Genomic DNA, 9,183 nt, shown 5'->3' on the forward strand with positions numbered 1-9,183 from the left:
TATTCTATTAACTCTTGAGACGCATCCTAGTGGAGATGTGCATCGCGCAATTCATGATTTATGGCCACTATTTCATAAAGAACATGCTCGACTTAGTCGCAATTAACTAGGTAAGATCGAGGTCATATCCACAGAGAGCTAGATCTAGAAAATAAGCTAGGTAACAAAAAAAAACTCAAGAGAAATTAAATTAATAATAACTTGGTTGAAAATAATTGATGGATTTGTTTTCAAAGATGAAGACGTGTAAATAGATTTTAAATGATAAGAAAAAGTAAGTCTTGGTCCAAATCAATTTTAATGGTGATGTATTATATCGGAAGATATTACAATGAAGTTTAAAAGGATGAAGATTGATTATTGCTTAAGAATGAACAAGTACTTTCATATTAAGTAAGACATTGAATCAAGCAATCTCTATACCAAAACTAAAGTTTGTGCATAAAAATTCAAGATTATAACATTACCTAAATGGTTTCTAAATTTTCTTTACAATGATAAATCATTCATGAAGAAAATGAGAAGATAAACATTAAGATTCATTCATATCTTAAAGAACTCACCTCAACCACCATCATCCTTAATTTGGATCCAAGAAAGAGATTAGCTAACCATAATTATATACAAGAACACTTCAATAAACATGAAATAACTTGAATCAAACTAAAATAATAAGTTTTACAAGCTAAAGAACCAAAATCTATAAAGAAGAACACAATATAATTCTATTAAAAATTCAGACACAAATTTGATGCTAACTTTGGACAGCAATTTAGACCCTCCTGCAAGCCTTTTCTTGAGATGTCTATTAGATACATATTTATAGAAAATTTTGTCACCTTTACCGATCATTAAAGAACAGCTCATTTGGACACCTGAGTCAAAAGTTATGGGCAAAACACCAAAAGGTATTTTGAAAAATCAAATCAGGCCAGCTTTGCAACCACTTTAGTGCACGTTTTTCTTCCTCATTTATGAGCTGTCTCTTTCTTCTTTTTGACCAAAAATAATGTAACAATGTCCCCTCCAGCTTTCCATCCATGTGCTTGCCTTCTTGGATCAATGAATTATCCAAATAAATCAATTGTTATTTGTTGTGTGGACATGTAAGATCATGGATTGTGCTTGAGCTGATTTGAATGCTAATTTGGGGCTGAATTTAAGCATCAAATAAGGATACAAATGTACCTATTATTTGGGCTAAGATTGACATTGAAACCTTGAGTGTTTAATGGTTGAAGTTTGCACACAACATAAGGCAAGTTTGGGCTTGAAATAGATCATATGATATTCTTTTCTAGAATTGGAATTGAATTGATTTTTGGGGCAAATTTGGAGCACTTATTTGAACCAAAATTTGCTTCAATCTTTAACTAAATGTCTCTTCAATTCTTTGTTCTGAATTCTGACGTTAAATTTTTTCTGAATTAATTCATTTAAGCTCCAAAAACCTATCGAAACATTAAAAGAAACTTCATTACTAAAAAGCACATTAATTATTATAAAAACAACCAAATAAAAACAATAAATACATATGTAAAATAAGAGACTTAATGACACTTTTGATGCACAATCACACCCCCCAACTTAGATTTTGCTAGTCCTTAAGCAAAATAAAACATAAAACCTTTGAAATAAAAAATAATAATAACAACCATAATTAGGCTCGATTCATCACACTTGAAGGACCTATCATGCAAACATTCGTATCTTTAACTTAGTGTACATAATAGCAAATAAAGAAAAATAAGCATACTTACATTCTCTAAATCAAACATCCATACAAAATTTCCAAATTCAGTCATATTTATTGTGCAACCAATATAATTGATTCATACGAAAACTCAACTTGTAATCTTCCCTTCTCACCAACACAAACAAGGTAGCAAACTAGAGAAATATCTATATATATATATTCTTTCTTTCTTTTTTTTTTTTTAATAAGATATGATTTATTTTTTGTCTTTAAGTAGTCACTTCCCTTTTGACGCGAATACAAACATTTGTGATGAATGCACCCGGTTACTCACAAAGTCACAAACTTAAAGTGCTTTGCATACTCATATTTCAAGCTGCCGTTTGACGTAAAGATAAACATTTGTGATGAATACCCCTAGTTACTGAGCAACTCAAAACATTGGAGTAGATAGAACTTTGTACACATTTATTTATTTATTTGTGTAATAATTATTACTTTATTTACTTAAACCTTGTTTAGGACTAGATCAAAAGGGATAATCACAAGTAAAGCATCATATTCATCTTTCATGCATATTCACACTACTCATACAACTTTTACAAGGAAAGATGTAATTCAGTAATCTTAAAAAAAAAAGTATGTTATATCTTGCTTTATAAGATATTATCTATCCCAAATTAAAGCATGCAATGCTCAACACAATAATGAATCCAAAAATATAATGATGATCCTAAACAAGTCTCATTCACATACGAATGCAATTTTTCTTTTCTTAACAAGCATGGTTATCTCAAGCATTCAACATAATGAAATATCTAAAATTAAGTTTTACATTATCCTTAATGTAAAAAAAAAGAAGAAAAAAAAAAGAAGAAAAGTATAAAGATTAGAAAATTCTTACTCCCTTTTTGTTTTCAAGGATGAATGTCTGATTGAATTGGGCATGAGCTGACTTCTTGCTTGATTTTTTTTTTTAACCTGCATATCACAACTAAAAGAAAGCATTGGTGTTTTTTTTTTTGAAAATAAAAAACCTCACACCCCCCAACTTAAAATAATGCATTGTCCCGAATGCATAAACAAGAAAATACAAGAGATGGAAGAAAGAAGAAAAAAATAAAAATAAAAATAAAAACTCATTACTTCTGATACTACAATGGTATTGGATCTTCAAGATCCAATGTTTCAACTTCAGCCACAACGTTTTCAAGATAAGGTTTTAATCGATGACCATTTACTTTGAAAATATTTCTATTCTTGGGATTTTCTACCTCAAATGCACCATGCTTAGAGATGGATTTAATTACAAATGGACCAATCCATTTTGTCCTCAACTTCCCAGGAAAGAGATGTAATCGTGAATTATACAAGAGAACCTTTTGACCAACATGAAAGGATTTTCTAAGAATATGTTTATCATGCAAAGTTTTCATCTTATGTTTTGAAATTTTTGCATTTTCAAATGCATCATTTCTCAGCTCCTCTAATTCATCCAATTAAAGCTTTCTATTTTTGCTGACCTCGTTTTCATTGTCACAATATGCATTGCTGACCTCGTTTTCATTGTCATTTCTTAGAGATGAATTGCTGGATGGCCCAATATGCATGGTGCACAATCTCAACAGGGAGATGACAAGGCTTTCCATAAACTAGCCTATAAGGAGACATTCCTAAAGAGGACTTATAAGCAGTGCGATATGCCCACAAAGCATCAACTAGTCGTAGGGACCAATCTTTACAGTTTGGATTGACTATTTTCTCTAAAATGTTATTGATCTCCCTATTTGCCAACTCAGTTTGGCCACTAGTCTGTGGGTGATAGGGGGTACTGACCTTGTGAATTACACCATATTTTCTCATCAAAATCTCAATGAGCTTGTTACAAAAATGTTTTCCCCCATCACTAATCATAGCTCGGGGCATGCCAAAACGAGAGAAAATATTTTCTTTCAAGAATTTGACCACAACTCGATGGTCATTGGTTCGAGATGTAATGGCCTCCACCCATTTAGACACATAATCAACAACTACAAGGATGAATTAGCAATGGTTTTCTTGGAAGAGAAATGCCCACCACAGGCTAATGCATGACAAAAATTAATGACACTTGAAATTTCATAATCAGGGATGCACCGCCTAATAATTTGGTCAGGACAGTATTTATATAAGTAGGGGTTATCCCAAAAAAAGGTGCGCACATTGCGCAAGAATTTTTGTTTGTCAAGTTTAGACCAATGAGAAGGAATCTGACTTGTGGCTAGGTAATTTATTATGTCAGCATACCATGGAGAACCAATGTAGGAGACAGTACCTGCACAAAATAAATTTTCATCAGCAAAGAGTTCATTTATTGGAGATTCATCAATTATGGTCTCATAGCTTGAAAGACGAGACAAATGATCAGCCACCACATTCTCTACTCCTTTTTATCTCGAATTTCAAAGTTAAACTCATGGAGAAGGAGGATCCATCGAATCAAACGTGGTTTGGCATCTTGTTTTGTGAGCAAATATTTCAATGCTATATGATCAGTGAAAACAATAACAAGAGATCCAACCAAATAAGACCTAAACTTGTCTAATGCAAAGACCACAGCTAAGAGTTCTTTTTCAGTTGTAATGTAATTCAATTGAGCATCATTCAAAGTCTTACTAGCATAATATATGACATGAGGTTTCTTGTCTTTTCTTTGCCCTAAAACAGCCCCAACCGCAAAATCACTAGCATCACACATCAGTTCAAATGGTAAAGATCAATCAGGAGCTTGCATGATTGGTGCAGTTGTCAACAACCCTTTAAGCTTTTCAAAAGCTTCTTGACATTTTGATGTCCAATCAAATTAGACATCTTGTGACAACAAGTTACACAATGGTTTGGCAATGGTACTAAAAGAATGAATGAATCTTCGATAAAAACCAGCATGTCCTAAAAAGGATCTCACATCTTTCACAGTCCTAGGGGTAGGTAATTTTTGAATGATTTCCAATTTTGACTTATCTACCTCTATTCCTTTTGAAGAGACAATGTGACCTAAGACAATGCCATATGTCACCATAAAATGATACTTCTCCCAATTGAGTACAAGATTGCTCTCTTCACATCTTTCAAGGACTTGTTCTAAATGCATTAGACACAACTCATAAGAATCCCTATAAACTGAAAAATCATCCATGAAAACTTCTAAAAAATTTTCCACCATGCCACTAAAGATACTCATCATACACCTTTGAAAAGTGGTTGGTGCATTACACAAGCCAAAGGGCATTCTTTTATAAGCATAAGTACCAAAAGGACAAGTGAAAGTGGTTTTTTCTTGGTCTTCTATGGAAATATCAATTTGGTTGTAACCTGAGTATCCATCAAGAAAACAATAGAAAGCTCTTCTGGTTACTCTTTCAAGCACTTGGTCTAAAAATGGAAGTGGAAAATGGTCCTTCCTAGTCATCATGTTCAATTTACGACAATCAATGCACATACGCCATCCAGTTTGGATTCTAGTTGGTACTAGCTCATTATTTTCATTCTTCACTACCGTGACTCCAGATTTTTTAGGGACAACTTGGGTTGGACTAACCCATTTTGAGTTTGCAATAGGGTAAATGATACCTGCATCAAGTAGCTTAAACACTTCACCTCTCACTACTTCCTTCATGTTTGGGTTCAATCATCTTTGCATTTGCCTCACAGATTTAGCCTCTTCTTCAAGATAGATTCTATGTGTACATAAAAGAGGGCTAATTCCTTTCAAGTCAGTAATTTTCCACCCAATTGCTTTCTTGTGTTTTCTCACCACTCTCAAAAGTTTTTGTTCTTGCTCTATGTAAGTTTTGATGAGATCACAATAGGATATAATTCATCTTCCCCTAGAAATGCATACTTAAGATCACTCGATAAAGGCTTCCTTTCTGGTTTATAAGGTTGGATAAGAGATGCCTCAACTTTCACTTGGGGTGAAATCAAAGGCTCAAACGGTGGGGTCCATTGACCTATTGACATAATAGGCATTGGATGTAGATAAGTCTCGAGTTCTCTTACTTCCTCATCAACACATTCCAAAGAACAAAATCTTTCATCATGAATTAAAGTTCTCTCTAATGGATCCTTGATCCACACTCTCTCAAAGTGTTCTTGACAAACTATTTGGATCAAATCTACCTCTCTAATGTCTTCATATTCCCCAATTTCTTTGGAGACATTGAATATGTTCATCTCCATAGTCATATTCCCAAAAGATAATTTCATCACCCCATTCCTACAGTTAATTAAGGCACTGGATGTAGCTAGGAAAGGTCTTCCTAAGATGACTGAGATGGGAGCATTAGAACCTTGAATTGGTGCGATGTCTAACACTACAAAATCAACAGGAAAGTAGAATTTATCTACTTGGACCAACACATCCTCAATGATACCCCTAGGAATCTTGATTGACCTATCAGCTAATTGAAGGGTGATTCGAGTAGGCTTGATTTCTCCTAAACCTAATTGTTCATAAACAGTGTAGAGTATTAAATTCACACTTGCTCCTAAATCCAATAAAGCTTGATCTATCTTATGACTTCTAATAATGCATGAAATGGTAGGACAACCAGGATCTTTGTATTTGGGAGGGGTCTTAAACTGGATGATGGCACTAGCATGTTCAGTCAGAAAGGCTCTTTCTTTTACATTCAATCTCCTTTTGACTGTGCATAAATCCTTAATAAACTTTGCATAAGATGGAACTTGTTTAATTGCATGAAGGAGTGGAATATTGAATTTCACTTGTTTGAACAATTTATAGATTTCTGAGTTCATAAGATCATGTTTAGGTTTCCCTAACCTTTATGGAAATGGTGCTCTAGCAACAAATTCTAAATCACTTACTTTGACTCCAATTTTTCTTGAATCATCTCCTTTCTCACTCATCTCTTTCTCATTTATCTCGCCTTTTTTGTCACTCAAACTCTCATTTGTCACTTGTGTTTTGATTCCCTCTTCACTTTCCTTAGATTTCTCCTCCACAATCCCTCTAGGAATCCCAAAACCTATGGCTTTGTCAATAATCTTTCCACTTCTAAGGGTGGTGATAGCTTGGACTTGTTCATGGTTTAAAGGTTCACTAGGTGAGGATTCACTCATGTGTACCTGACCTCTAGGATTTGGCATTGGTTGAGCTGGGATCTTTCCCTTCTCTTGAATGCTTAGTGATTGAGTCAACTTGGTTAGTTGACTTCGAATATCATCTAAGGTCCTATTAGTCTGGTCTTGAAATTTGTAAGCTTGGTTATTGATTCCTCCTTGCGTTTGCATGAATTGTTGAAGAGTATCCTCTAGGGATCTCTTATAAGGTGGTTGGTATGTGTTATGTGTGGGAGCATGAAATGGTTGGGGTGGAGGTTGAAATGTTTGAGGTATTGAAGAGCCCTCATTTCTCCATCCAAAATTTGGGTGGTTCCTCCATCCAGGATTATAGGTCTTAAAATAGGGATTGCCTACTTGGTTTGGAAATGGCTTTCTAACATTACTTGAATTAGAAGTTTGGCCATATAACACTTCCTTGAAGGCTGGAATGGTAGGACACTCAGTTGTCCTACGCCCTTTGCTCTCACAAACAACACAACTTTCCTCTTGTTGTTCACTCATGACATGCACTTTTTTAATCTCAACAGACTCTACTTTCCTAGCTAATGAGGCTCATCTAGCATTGAGGTCATCAGTCTCTTTCAATTGAAACTTCCCGTTTGAATAAGAAATGGTGTTTCTAGACTCAACATGAACTGGGAGAGAAGTCTCCCATTGCTTTATGTTTTCCGCCAATTGATCAAAAAAATCAAAAGCCTCACTTGGTTCTTTGTCATAAACTCACCATTACGCATGGTTGACACTAGCTTTTTAAAATCTACGGTAAGAGAGTCATACAAGAAACTCACTAACCTCCACATCTCAAAACCATGGTGGGGGCATGCATTTAACAAGTCTTTGAACCTTTCCCAAGCTTGGTGAAATGACTCATTTGGACTAGAAGAAAAATTCATCATTAGATGTTGTAAGGCTGTTGTCCTATGAGTGGGGAAGTATTTTTTCAAAAATTCAACTTGCATTTCTCTCCATGTACCTATAGACCTAGGACGCAAGAAGTTTAACCAAAGCTTGGCTTTATCCTTTAGAGAGAATGGGAACAATTTAAGCCGAATAGTTTCCTTAGTGCATGTTCTATCAATAGAAGTATTACATACGTCTTCAAAGTCCTTAATGTGTATATATGGATTTTCAGAATCCATACCATGATATGTGGGAAGAAGTTGGATCATGCCCGGTTTCAAATTGAAAGCTTGTTGGTTAAGAGGCAAGATAATACACGAAGGTGTACTTTGTCTAGCTAGGTGAAGATACTCTCTAAGAGTTCGAAAATTAAGTTGATCATTGAATTGTGGAGGTCCATTACCTTGAACACTCCCTTCACCCTCTTCATCTTCAACATTAGCCATGATAAAAAAAAATAATATAACAATTATATGAATATGAAAAGAAAGGAAAAAGAAAAAGAAGATTGCAAATAAAAGTAAATGAAACATAAAAGATAAAGTAATAGCTCAAAAATAAAAATACAATAAGTTAGAAAATTCACACTCCAACTAATAAGCAATATTAACAATAATAAACATTAAAAGATAACTATAACAAGTATGAATAAAGAGGTGGTAATACCAGCCAAGTACTGCAAACAATAAATATAAGAAAAATAATCACAACAAAAATTAAAATAAACAAGAGGCGGTAATACCAGCCAAATACTTCAAAAAAATAAAAATAAAAAAATCACAACAATACAACAAGATAAAATAAAATAAACAAGAGGCGGTAAAACCAGTCTTATAATATAAACAATAAATATTATAAACTAATTAGAATAAACATCAAAAGAAAAATAGTTGAACCAACCAAAAACCAACAATTAATAGTACATTCCACAGTCCAATAACCGAAAAGTTGAGGTCAATTTTTTTAGGCGATAAAACCAGCCATTTCAATTTATTTTTTTCAATTTTTTTTAGGCGGTAAAGCCAGCCAATTGATTTTTTAATTATATGATTTTTTTTGTTTTCCAATAATCAAATCTAAATTTGTTACCTTTGCTTGCTAGCTCCCCGGCAACGGCGCCAAAATTGCTTGACCGCTTTTTATGATCGGCTTGTTTTAACTCGCAAGTGTAGGAGTGTGCGATGTAGCAATTAACTCGATAAGATCGAGGTCATATCCACAGAGAGCTAGATCTAGAAAATAAGCTAGGTAACAAAAAAAAAACTCAAGAGAAATTAAATTAATAATAACTTGGTTGAAAATAATTGATGTATTTGTTTTCAAAGATGAAGACGTGTAAATAGATTTAAATGATAAGAAAAAGTAAGTCTCGGTCCAAATCAATTTTAATGGTGATGTATTAGTGATTTCTTCATGATATATAAGATAACTCAACCTAATATCAACGATGGTGATATTAAATC

This window comes from Populus euphratica, unplaced genomic scaffold (genome assembly GCF_000495115.2).
Source record: "Populus euphratica unplaced genomic scaffold, PopEup_1.0 scaffold1100.1, whole genome shotgun sequence".
Lineage (NCBI taxonomy): Eukaryota > Viridiplantae > Streptophyta > Magnoliopsida > Malpighiales > Salicaceae > Populus > Populus euphratica.